General features: G+C 42.7%; 1 long non-coding RNA gene across 1 annotated transcript; it reads left to right on the forward strand.

The window, feature by feature from the left end:
- The first annotated feature begins 2752 nt into the window (after positions 1-2752).
- Positions 2753-8635, forward strand: LOC137545839 (uncharacterized). Its single transcript, XR_011026109.1, has 2 exons — positions 2753-4112; positions 6250-8635. It is a non-coding gene; the product is annotated as an uncharacterized lncRNA (long non-coding RNA).
- The last annotated feature ends 4563 nt before the right edge of the window (positions 8636-13198 follow it).

Below are 13198 nucleotides of genomic sequence, written 5' to 3' on the forward strand. Positions count from 1 at the left end.
GAACCAGGAAAGCTGGGACCACATCAGCCAATTTACTGCAGGAGGGTTTTGGGGATTACCTATATTGTCCTTTGGTAGAAGCCTATTAGAGGTGATAATATGTCTCACTTGAGGCCAGAAGTCTCTGCCCCATCCCAGGATAGATGGTCGCTGAACCCCAATGGCCAGATTGGGGTTGTCGAGAAGCGGGGTCAGTGGGCTGTATAGAGTGGATAGTCTAAGACGTTCTGTAATATTACCCCATTTTCTTAAGACGATTTGGGCCCAGAAAGCAGTGTCAACAGGTCCTGGTTTCAGATCAGATGGTGTCCAGAGCAGTGCTCTGGGATCTAGTTTAGATGTGACTGTCTCCAGAATGACCCATTGCTTGCTATTTCTATCTTGGAACCAGTTGAGAACATGGGTTAGGAGGGAAGCATAGTAGTATGTTTTAATGTCAGGTAGACCCATGCCGCCTTCTGATTTGGGTCGTGTGAGGAGTTTGAATTTTGTCCTGTGCATTTTACAATGCCAGATAAAGTTTAAGATTATTGACTGTAGTTTTTTGAGGAAGGAGCAGGTTAACCCAATGGGAATGGCTTGTAGTGCATAGAGAATTTTAGGAAGGGTGTCCATTTTAATAATATTTATACGGCTGGACCAGGTGAGCTTAAGATTAGTCCAGTTATCCAATTCTTTTTGGATTTTGCTGAAGAGTGGTGGATAGTTGAGTTGAAATATTCTACTTGGATCATTGGGAATTGTAATTCCTAAATATTTAACATGGCTGGGCTGCCATCTAAAATTGAAGGAATTTTTAGGGAATTAATCACAGCTGTAGGGAGATTGATATTAAGTGCTTCAGTTTTAGTAATGTTAATTTTAAAATTGCTGACATCTCCGAATTTATTTAGGTCTGATAGGATATGTGGGAATGCTATGTGTGGATTAGAAATATATAGTAGTAGATCGTCTGCGAATAATGAAAGTTTGAAATGGTGTTCACCTATTTTTATCCCCTGTATTGAAGGGTTCTGCCTTAGTGCTATTGCTAGGTGTTCCATACAGATTACGTATAGTAATGGGGACAGTGGGCATCCCTGTCTGGTGCCGTTGGTGATTTTGAAGGCGTCCGACAGGGTCCCATTAACTCGAATTCTGGCATTAGGATTATGGTATAGTGACATTAGTTTATTCATGAAGGCTTCACCCAAGCCCAGTTGCCTAAGGGAGAGCTCCAAGAACAGCCAGTGGACCCTGTCGAACGCCTTCTCGGCATCCACAGACACAACACAAAGAGGTGAGTTGGATTTTCTAGCATAGTGTATCAGGGAGACTGTTTTCAGGGTGTTGTCTCTGGCCTCTCTTCCCGAGACAAAGCCCGCCTGTTCGGTATGTATGATCGAGGGAAGTAGAGGTTTGAGTCTTTCGGCTAACATTTTGGCAAAAAGTTTTAAGTCAATATTAATTAGAGAAATGGGCCTATAATTTATACAATAATTTGGGTCTTTTTCCGGTTTGGGAATGACAGTAATATGGGCCATAGTAGTTTGAGGCGTGAAAAAATGAGAGTCGTCAATCGAATTGAACGCTTGTAGCAGCATTGGCGATAACAAGTTAGAGAATTGTTTAAAGAACGCCCCGGAGAGACCATCAGGTCCAGGGCTTTTCCCTTTTTTGATGGATCTAGTTGTGATACAAGTCTGAAGAGTCTGTGTGAATGACTGGCTGTTAGGTAAGAAACACATTAGCAAGCTAGTCTGTAGGCAGATAGGACATATTTTGATCTTTTAGTAGTGATGCACCATTCTCCATAAGAAAACCATTGACAGAAGAACAAAAGGTTACTGCAAGTTATAAAAACATACGGCTGTGCGCTGTGTTCACGCGGTTATCACGAGGGATGAATCATACTTCCACGTTGTGGATAGGCTGAAGGACGAACCCACCCAGTCACAACAAGTACTGAGCATGCGTGGCACGTGATATGGTTATATAACATTGTGTTGCAATAAGCACGTAACCCTGAATTAACTGTTTCAGGGAATGCGCAACTTAACTAGAACTAGTTCTGTTTATGAAAATATTGACTATAAGTCATCCAACCATAGTGAAGCTCATGCCTGTGCATCCCCAGGATGCAATAGGGAAAATGGGTGGAGCTATGAGTATAAGAAAGAGAGATTTCCCTTGCTCTGATGGGACTCTCCACTACTGACGAGTTGTGTGATGTTGTGTATGCGCTGCCTCCTGACGATCGCTGGTCCCCCGATACGGAGTGATGATGCAATATCCGGTAATGTATTGATTCTTTACTCTATTACTTATCCATGATTCACTGCTATACCTGTAAATAATGTAAATAATTGAATAAATATCCTAATACAGTGTGAAGTTGTAAGCTATGTATTTACCTAGTCTGTGTGCTAGTGTGAGTCGAGTGTGAGGCCTTAGCAACGCCAAAAACATAGCATTACATAAATGGCGACGAGGATGACTTTTGACCTCTGAAATATATTGCCTATGATTCTGTGGGTCTCTGGGTGTAATTTTGCAAAATTTGGCATTTTGCCAGTTAGTGGGGCAATTAATCTAAATCTTTGTAAAATTGCCCCTGTATGGTATATTGACTTGATACTTGATATATATATATATCTTAGGACAGATTACAGGTGTGGGCAAAGTTTGGAGTCGATAGCTCCTCCCATTTAGTTTCAAGTCAAGATATCTTTTGAACTAAGCAAAATTTATCTGTGGGAAGTTCGACCATTGGTGTCTAGAAGTTGAGGGGCACCTCTGGTCAAAGCCACGCCCAGTTGGCAGTGTGCCAAAAGTAAGGCAATATGTTTAAGAAAAAGGCCAAATGCCTAAAAGAACCTGCGGAGATCCCCGGCTGGACCGAGTCTCCGTATAATATTATAGCAGTGGAATTAGCTAGCCATGGGTTGGCAGAATCATGGGATAAGCAGTTAAAAGAATCAGAACCGGTTGATTTAGTTCAAGTACTTGAAAAACTCCCTGCCAAGGTAGGTGATGCAGTTACCCTAGCTAGAAGGAGCTGGGTGTTGGCCTCTGCATATCGTGGTGTGCACAAGCGATTGCAGAAGGCGTTCCAGGATCAAGAAAAGGCGGAACAGGCTCAACTTGAGGTTGAGGGACGCTGCCTGATGCTGGAATATAGTGGTTCCCCGTTAAAGCGGGTGATGTTGTTGCTCTCTCTAGATGTAGATAAGACTCTAGGGGGGGTTCCCCGTTGAAGCGGGTGATGTTGTTGCTCTCTCTAGATGTAGATAAGACTCTAGGGGGGGTTCCCCGTTGAAGCGGGTGATGTTGTTGCTCTCTCTAGATGTAGATAAGACTCTAGAGGGGGGCCCTGTTAAGGCGGGGCATGATGTCGCTCTCAGGCGGCATAGTGGGATGTTGTTGACAGCTTATAGAAAGCTTCAACAAAGATTGTGTAGGTTGAAAGAATCAGAATCCCTCAATGTTGTTACTTTACTTGAGGGTATTCCTGTTGGAAAAAGGCTAGTCCTGTTAGAAAAAGGAACTAGAGTAGGATGACAGAGTGATAGTTGCACAAGTGTCATCACAGGCAGCTGCAGATAAATACCAACATGTAACAGAATCTGCAGCTGGTAAAATAAATGTACTGGAGGAAGTAGCTGGGGAAGAGGCTCCTGTGATGACACATTTTGGATTGTTATCAGTGGAGCAGGGAGCTTCTGTAAATAAAAGGAAGCCAAACTCTGCCACTGATCATTGCACAAGAAATAGGACAATGTGCATTGAACTGGAATTGGAAGTGTTTAGCACAAATGTATTTTGTTCCATTTGAAAAGATTAGGAATAGCTGGGAACTTTCTTTAGGTTGTTACTGCTGTTTTTGTCCCTCTTAAGGAAAACCCCATATTTTTAATGATAAAATATGGATGGGAAAAAGGGGCAGAGAGTAACCTGACAGTGAATCTCAGCTTTTACTACTACGGTTTTTAATACAGTCTGTGTCTTTGTTGGTAGATTTCGGAGTATAATCTTGGAGTGCTGTGTTTAAACTTGTAAAGCAAATTCCTTAAAGTGACAGTATCTGACTGCACTGGCAGAATTGAAATGGTAATATAATCTGGACAAGACAGGTGGGTTAACATTGTTGTTTCTAGTGAATGTTTTATATGGTGAATCCGTTATAGTGAGTCCTGATTAATCGTGTATTCATATGTCTGGTTTTTGTTTAATTGAATGCATAGAGGAATGTTTTTTAAAAAAATGCATTTGTGCACGGGAGGTGAGTTCTCCTAGGGAATGTGTGTGAGCCAGTGAGTGTTTGAGATGCTGCTCTCCTCAACTGGGGGTGCTTGGCAAGCATTATTTTTTTTCATTCAGGAGTACATGCTGTAAAAAAAAATATTGACCTTTAACTCTTACTTCATGGGATATGCGTCTTGTTTGATAAAATAAATGGTTAAAGAGGTGAGAAATAGTAAAGCAACTTTCCTGTGTGTGTGTGCGTTGTGTGTTTGGTGCAGCACTGTGCGTTGTGCTGGGTTTTGCTAGAACTTCCAAATCCCTGCAAATGCTCATTTTTTTTTTTTTTTTTATTTTTTTTTTTTTGGGTTACAGGGTTAAATGTGATTATGGTGTCACGGTGACATCTCTGCCAGCAATTTTTCCCCTGGTTTCTAGCTATAATTGTGCAGGAGTGAAATTGTTTACCTGTTGAGCTAAGAAAGCTAGATTAGATGAGACTGTGTGAAAGAAATAGAATGGTGAAGTCTATTATGGCAATGTAGAATGAAAATATTGCGTAATTAGACTGGAAAACCTTTTTATATAATATGCCTGTGTCTCTGCGTCTATTCAGAGTTTTGTTTTGTTTTTTTTAGCACTGCACATGTGCAGGGAGGGGCGCAGAAACACAGGGGAAAAGTTGAGGGAGGATAGGGCCAGAGGCGGCTAGCGTGTGCGCAACGGTGTATGAGGGCACGCGCGTGGCGGGTGCATGTGCACAGCGGGCACATGCATGCGCAGCGAAAGGCCTAGCTTGTTTTTTTTTTTAAACGGGCTAAGGTCATTAGTTACTAAATGAGATTTGTTTGTCTTGCAGAGAAATGTCTGGTTTCTCTAGGGTTGAATGTTGTACTGATTAGCTGAATGGCGTGAAGTGGCAGAATGTGTTGATGATGAAGTGTGAATTGAGTTGTTTCTAATGAATTGTATGAAGTTTGCTTTGAGACCTTACTGATATAGTGTATTATATGTTTAAGAATACCTCTGTTAAAGATGCTAGAATGTATGCATATGCTAGTTTAGAATAATACAAATAAACTGTGAAGATAACAGATTTTTGTTTATACCAGAAACTAGCTGGTGGGGTGGTTAAAGTAGAAACGATTTCTTATTGAAAAATGCATAAGGATGCGGTAGCTCCATATAGGGGAAAACCTGTATCAGCTGGGTTGGATTTGCATGCTTTAGAAGTTGTTATCATTAACCCCTCACAGGTTACAACCATTCCCACAGGTATAGGATGTAAAATACCTGACTAACATTATGGGCAAATAGCTACCCAATTCAGTTTTGCTCAGAAAGGAGCTATAGTAATAGGAGGAGTAATTGACTCCGACTATCAAGAATAAATTAAAGTGATCATGATTAACCTGGGAAATAGTGAGTTAATTATTGGAAGAGGAGAGAGGATGGGTTAAAGTTTTTAGGGGAGGACACTGTGTATACACAGGCCAAAGAGTTGTATAGCCCAGGTTCTCCTGAGGGCCCTTTTACACTTAATGCGCTGGTATGCATTAGTAGTAGTACGCATACAATTTTGTTGTTGTTTGTTTTTTCTTGTTTTTTGTTGTTGTTGTTTTTTCCCCAATGGCAATGCACTGTGAAAAGATTTCAATGTTTTTTCAGTGTATGGTGTGAAAGAGGCCATAGGGGGACACGGACGCTGGACTGTACATCAGTTGTTATTTTTTGATTACAGTTAACAGCAGCTGATTAAGTGTAAAGGGACCCTAATTCCTTTATTTGTAGAGAGGGAAGCCCATCAGTAAAGGGTGATGAATATTTTGGTTCTACTAATACAGTAAATGTTGGAGCTAAAATGTGGGTCAGAATCCCCAAGGACCGCCTCCTCCAGCAGATGTGATTGCAGTAAGCAAGGACCGAACTCTGCTGGTAATGAGGCCAGAACAGAAAAAGTGGGAATATATCCCACAGGAAAAATGTTATTTGCAAGAATAAGTCACACTTGTTTGGGTTTTTTTGCAGATTGATCTCCATGTCTATGGCATTGTCCTTGGAATCCTTGGTATCGTGTGGTTGGAAAGCTGTTGCGTTAATGCAAGGACTTCAGGTATTCGAGTAACCGATACAGGGGATCCACGGTGACTTTCGTGTGGGGAAATAAAACCAAGAGTTGTCTACAGAGAAACTTTACCGGTAATGCTAGGCAAGCATGTGACGTTCTCAATGTTACTTTCAATGGAACATGTCTCGGTGGGGCCTACTTTGATATTTGTGGATATGATGGATGCTAAAGTGGACCCTGGGCATATAAAGAGACTACCTTCCACTTGTGTAAAGGTGGGGCAACATGCCTAAAAGACTGTGATTCATGCTAAAATCACGTTTCCAGCTGCCATAAACTGTTCTAAACCACACCAAATACGGAGAGAGTGGTATGACACTTTGTTAGGAGGATATGGGACATTGACTGGAACTCTTAATAGTTTTGATATTGAAACATTAGCAAATAGATTGCATAACGTTGGAAGTAAAATAAATGATGTTTTAAAATTACAAGCTAAATGGATGCCAACTATATGGGCGCCATTTAAAATTACAAGCTAAAATAGATGATGATTTGCTTGGCTTAATTAACGCAAGTGCCTCTGTTATGTATGAAACAGATGTTAATATAACTAGAATTGTAAACTGGACTATCTGTTCCATGCAAACCTTACAACAGCAACAACAGAAAGAGTTATTTCAAACTATGTTGTTGACTGGAAATGAGGAGGTTTGGAGGACCGTGTTCAGTTCCATGATAAGAACTGATCACTGGATAGATATCAAAGCACCTAAAGTGATGTGCAATGATACATTTTGCATGGGACAATTGACACTTTACAATGTTACTAAAAGTAGTATAATGTGTAAGAATGTTATTTTGCCATTATTAATTGGGCCAGAAGGTGATCAGCACTTCTGGGTACCTACGTTTTATGGACAGGTTATTGATGACAGCAACAGAACAGATGATTTGACTTTTTGTGATAATACTTTAAACAGTAAAATATGTAAGTTACAGTCTACTGCATATGAACCTTGTTTGTTACAGAACACTGTAAACAAATGTGGGCGGACCATAATGCCTATAACATACCGCTGGATGGTGGAAATAACACCTCAAGTGGTATGTGTAGTGACAGATCGTCAGGTGGTCCCTAAAATGAGGGTGCCTTTTGCAGGATGTATACACAATATCACTGTATTCCAATGGGAAAATGAAACTTTTATGTTGATGCCTGATATAGCGTTAACTACAAAGGTTTCCTGGCAAGGCCAAGGTTTGGAAGTTCCCAATTGGAATCTAAACCTGACTAAACTAAAGCGGATTGTTGAAAAATCTAACGGAAGTGAAAAAGTGCTATTAAAAAGTTGAATAGAAGTATAATCGTACACCAGCTCAGTACTGCCGTGATTGCAAACAAAATTGTTAAAGTGGGCTCTGCCATAGCAGATGCCACCTCTCACCATTGGTGGGATGTATTTATGGGTTATTCGCCATCAGCAGAAACAATGATGAAGTGTATAGTTCATCCTATTTTTTGATTGTAATGATTGTTATAGTTATCCTATCCAGATGGAACTGGTATGTGGCATATGGGATCTGTTGTAAGAGGAAAAAAGTTGTCATGGTTTCATATGTTAATGGTCATCACTAAGGACCGAATGTGATACAAGTCTGAAGAGTCTGTGTGAATGACTGGCTGTTAGGTAAGAAACACATTAGCAAGCTAGTCTGTAGGCAGATAGGACATATTTTGATCTTTTAGTAGTGATGCACCATTCTCCATAAGAAAACCATTGGCAGAAGAACAAAAGGTTACTGCAAGTTATAAAAACATACGGCTGTGCGCTGTGTTCACGCGGTTATCACGAGGGATGAATCATACTTCCACGTTGTGGATAGGCTGAAGGACGAACCCACCCAGTCACAACAAGTACTGAGCATGCGTGGCACGTGATATGGTTATATAACATTGTGTTGCAATAAGCGCGTAACCCTGAATTAACTGTTTCAGGGAATGCGCAACTTAACTAGAACTAGTTCTGTTTATGAAAATATTGACTATAAGTCATCCAACCATAGTGAAGCTCATGCCTGTGCATCCCCAGGATGCAATAGGGAAAATGGGTGGAGCTATGAGTATAAGAAAGAGAGATTTCCCTTGCTCTGATGGGACTCTCCACTACTGACGAGTTGTGTGATGTTGTGTATGCGCTGCCTCCTGACGATCGCTGGTCCCCCGATACGGAGTGATGATGCAATATCCGGTAATGTATTGATTCTTTACTCTATTACTTATCCATGATTCACTGCTATACCTGTAAATAATGTAAATAATTGAATAAATATCCTAATACAGTGTGAAGTTGTAAGCTATGTATTTACCTAGTCTGTGTGCTAGTGTGAGTCGAGTGTGAGGCCTTAGCAACGCCAAAAACATAGCATTACACTAGTGCATGCCAGTAGTTCAATCTCTGTGAATGCTAGATCCAGCTCTTGGATGGCCTCAGGAGGTAATGTGGGTAAGGGAGTGGAATTGATATAAGAAGCTATTTTTTCCCTCAGCTTAGCTGGGTCTAAGTCATGGAATTTACCCTTAATATTATATAGGGAGGTGTAGTATGTATTGAATTCTTTGGCAATGTCTGATGATTTGAATTTGGTCTGGTTCTGTGCATTTTTAATGGAGAAAATGTTTGTGGAGGGAGAAATTGGGTGCAGGGATTTGGCCAGTAAGGTGCCACATTTACCCCCTCAATGGAAGAACATACTACGGGACTTTTCTCTGGCTATCAAAGTGGTTTGATCTATTAAGGATAAGAGGGTCTGTCTGGAGTTGGATAGTTTAAGGTCTATATCAGGTGAGTATCTATCTTTTAATTTACTCTCTAGGGCGTCCACCTCCAGGATTAGTTTGGAGATTTGCTCATTGCGATCCCTTTTAAGTCGAGAGCCATGAGAGATAAAGACCCCTCGCAGAACGCATTTTAGAGCTTCCCATTTAATGGCAGCTGAGGTTTCATCGTGAGCATGGTTGAGAGTGAAGTTTTCAATGTTTTTTTTGATATCTGCTGCACAGGTGGGGTCCCGGAGTAAGTTGTCATTTAATCTCCATTGGCTCTGGGCTCCCAGGGATTGATGTAGAGTGAATGAGCAGAAAATTGGGGCATGGTCTGACCATAATCTATTGCCTATGGATGCTTGGATGTCCCTGTCCAGGAGTTTTTGAGAAGTAAGAATATAGTCTATTCGGTGGTGTGTCTGATGGACAGGAGAGAAAAATGTATAGTCTCTGTTGTTTGGATGGAGGATTCTCCAGACGTCTACCAGACATCAGGACTGAAGTTTAGATTTAATTTTTGTAAGGGTAGTTTTGAGGAGGGATGTCCGTTGGGAAGAGGAATCAAGTAGTGGGTTGAAACATAAGTTAAAGTCCCCACCCCCCCCCCCCAGGATTATGCTGCCTTCTGCAAATTGTGTTAATTTAGAAAGGTATGAGAGTAAGGTATTGCCTTGATTTTGATTCGGGAGATATATGTGTGCCAGGGTGTACTTGGTGTCTAGAATCTGTACTACCATAAAGATATATCTTCCCTGTGTGTCTATTTGTGTCTTGAGGACGTTTAGGTTAATGTTTTTGTGGATTCCTATAGAAACTCCCTTAGACTTACCTGAAGCGTTTGGGCAGTGATACCATTTATTGTAATATCTAGATTTAAATAGGGGCACTTCCCCCTCTTTAAAATGAGTCTCTTGTAGGAATATGATGGAAGCTTTATGTTTATGGAGATGATAAAGGATCTGGGATCTTTTATTGGGGATATTAAATCCCTTGACGTTATAGGATGCTATGGAACATTTATCCATATTTTAAGATGTGGGTGAGCACGTATCGTATTGCATTCTTATCACAGGGCGTAATTGATATGGTTTTGCTGGGGGGTCCGCCACACCTCCTACAGGGAAGGAGCACATGGGGAGAGAACGGTACATGTGGGATAGAAGAGACAGGAAAGAAAGAAAACAGAACTAATAGTATAAACCTCAGGCCAGAGTAAAGCCTGAATAGAGAACCTGTAAGATTTGTCTCACATCCCGGATGAAACCATAGAATCGGTACCATCGGGATGAAGGATTTGGTGGGAGATGGAAGCCAAACACCGGTTCCGTCGGCTCCCAACAAGCCGGGACTCAATTGTATGAACTATAACACATCATGTTAAATACAGCGAACATATAATGGAAAACCTTTACCCATGGTCGTAGGGAATACTTGGGTTTACTAGCGCTAACTCAGCCTTTGACCCAAGCGAATCTAGCGGGGGTATCTGGGATATTATAACTCGCTAGGAGGGAGGGGGAGGGGAGTGGGAGGGGAAAAGGGGGGGAGCCAAGAAACCCCAGGACTTTAGGAGTTTAAGGTCAGGAATATTGTCTGGGGCAAAGCATGAACAGGTTATGAGATATTAGTGGGAGGGTCTTTTGGGATCCCATTTTTGTAATATTATAATGTTGTTGCCTTTCCGCGTTATTATGTAGTAAGGTTTCAGGATATACCCCTCCCCGCACCCCGTAAACCCACCCAAATGATCACTACAGTATAACAACTTTGTAGGTGTATAAAAGGAAGATAAAAACACTTTAACTGTATAAGGCAATATGCTATATTAGAGTTGTAAATGCATAACGAAAAACAGTAACACTTGACTAGAACAGGAATGAGATTGGCCTCAACAGAGTGCAACCAGGACCCACAGCGGTGGTACACTTAATAGGGTACACTCCCAGCCTTCAACTGGACAGCTGGATCGCCATCCACACAAGAGTGGGCTAGGTTAGCGTTTTCCCATGGCAAGGGGTGGTCACAAAGTCAAGTGGGTGCATCCGGAGTAGTGGAGTTATCTATCAATGTTGTTCCCAGGCCCGCCATCAGGGGGGGACAGCCAGCACTTCCGTGAGGGGCCCCATGCTCCCAGAGGGCCCGCCCGCCTCCCAGTGATGTCAACTATCCATATCTGTGGATTCTGTTTATGCACGCTCACAGAGCTGATTGCCGGGGACGGACGTGGTTGAGATTCAGTCCCGCCCCTCGGCTCAAACTGCCTGCAGCTACAGCCACTAGTAGTCTCAGAATGATCTTTGGGCATCCCACTCCCCTCCCTTTTTCGTTTCTATTGGCTGCAAAATCAGCCCTCTTCCTGTCACACTTCAGGCAGGCAGCCCACGTGGTGCGCAGCTCTGAGTCTCCTATGACTCAGAGGGGTCCTCTGACCAGAGGATGAGAGTTCAGGGAGGCAGCGAGCCCAGGAGGGGAAGAGAACAGCCAGACACCAGGTCAGATAACAATCTTACACAGGCTCAGTCTCGCTCCCTGCTGTGTGTGTAATCAGCTCCTGAGCCTGTGTATGGGATTTACTGTGCAGCAGGAGGAGTTGTACTTTCCGATCTCAGTGCTGTTTGTCAGGAATGGGGAACAATCAGTGGAGAGTGTTTGGGGAGAGAGCTGTCTGCCATGAACTGGACTTAAGGTGCCCATACACTCGTCAGATTGGCAGCAGATAGATAAGAAATGCATCTGATGATCTATCTGATGCGTTTTTAGAACATTTTTTACCAGGATAGAATTCCAATAGATTTCAGTTTGAAATCTATTGAAATTCGATCTGATGGCATTTTTTTGCCTTTAGATTTCCATTAAGGCCAATGCAAACTGATAAGCAATCTCATCAGATCGACCTAAATTTTCCACCCTGCAAGTTCGATGGAAATCCATTGAAATCCATCGAAATCGGCCGTCGATCGGTCGATTGGCCAACCGATTTGCAATCGATCGATCGGGATCGATCGGGATCGATCGGTCGGCCAGAAAATCGGCTGAGTGTATGGGCTGCTTTACTTTTGAGTGTCTCTCTTCATGGATGTGTTTCCCTGCATTCACTGTCCAATCTGTGAGACATGTCTGGTCTGCTGGGAGAAGCTGCTAAACACAGGACAGGAGGGGGAAGGGAGCCTTCTTATTGCTACAGATACTCTCTGAGCAGCCATGACCTGGGGTCAGCTTAGTTAGGCATCTCATCTCCTGCCACTTGTCTCTCTCCTTCATTTCTATTAACCCTAAAGGAACGTACCCACTATGTTTTTCCAGCGACCAGGATTTTTTTTGTTTCTGTGCATCGAGTGAGCATTTCTGACGAGGGTACATGTGTGTGATTAAACAAATGATGTTTTGTGGTACGGGTCGATTATGACCATCACAGCGGACTGAATCTTTAAAGGATACTGAGAGCTGAACTATTACATAAAAATGGGGGGAGCAGGCATGTATTATGATGCCCTCCTCCTGTCCACCACACCCACGCTTCTCCTCCATCCTCCTCCTATGCATGGTAAACCCTCTGCAGCTCTGCACAGGTCGCCAGAGTCAAGCGATAGTGCGGAGCCATGCGGCCAGGAGCGCCTGCACACTACCACCCGACTCCGGACTGAGCTGCAGCAGAGGATTTACAGTACGAAGGAGAGGGACAGAGGAGAATAGGGGGAGTGGTGGGCATGAGGATGGCATCTAATATATCCCTGCTTCCCCCCCCCCCCCCCCTTTTTATATAGTAGTTCAGCTCTGGTATCCTTTAAGATATCTAACGACTCCAGCACAAAGGGCCGCAATTGTATGTACTCTCATTCGGTCCCGTTGTGTGCCCTGGCATTTTCCCGCAGTAAGAAGATGGATCAAGGAATGCTCGTTCGTCAAGTCATGTTACCGTGGGTTTCCTGATCCATCTTCTGTAGAGTAAATAGCTTTACGTTTCCTTTAATTAGTGCCTGCTGAGATGACACCACGCAAGCTTATACACTTACCTGGGGCTTCCTCCAGCCCCCTGTAAGCCTCCCTCTGTGTTCTTCTGAGCCGCTCCGTTGTACCGCTGT

Source organism: Hyperolius riggenbachi, chromosome 2, assembly GCF_040937935.1.
Source record: "Hyperolius riggenbachi isolate aHypRig1 chromosome 2, aHypRig1.pri, whole genome shotgun sequence".
In the NCBI taxonomy this organism is placed as follows: Eukaryota; Metazoa; Chordata; class Amphibia; order Anura; family Hyperoliidae; genus Hyperolius; species Hyperolius riggenbachi.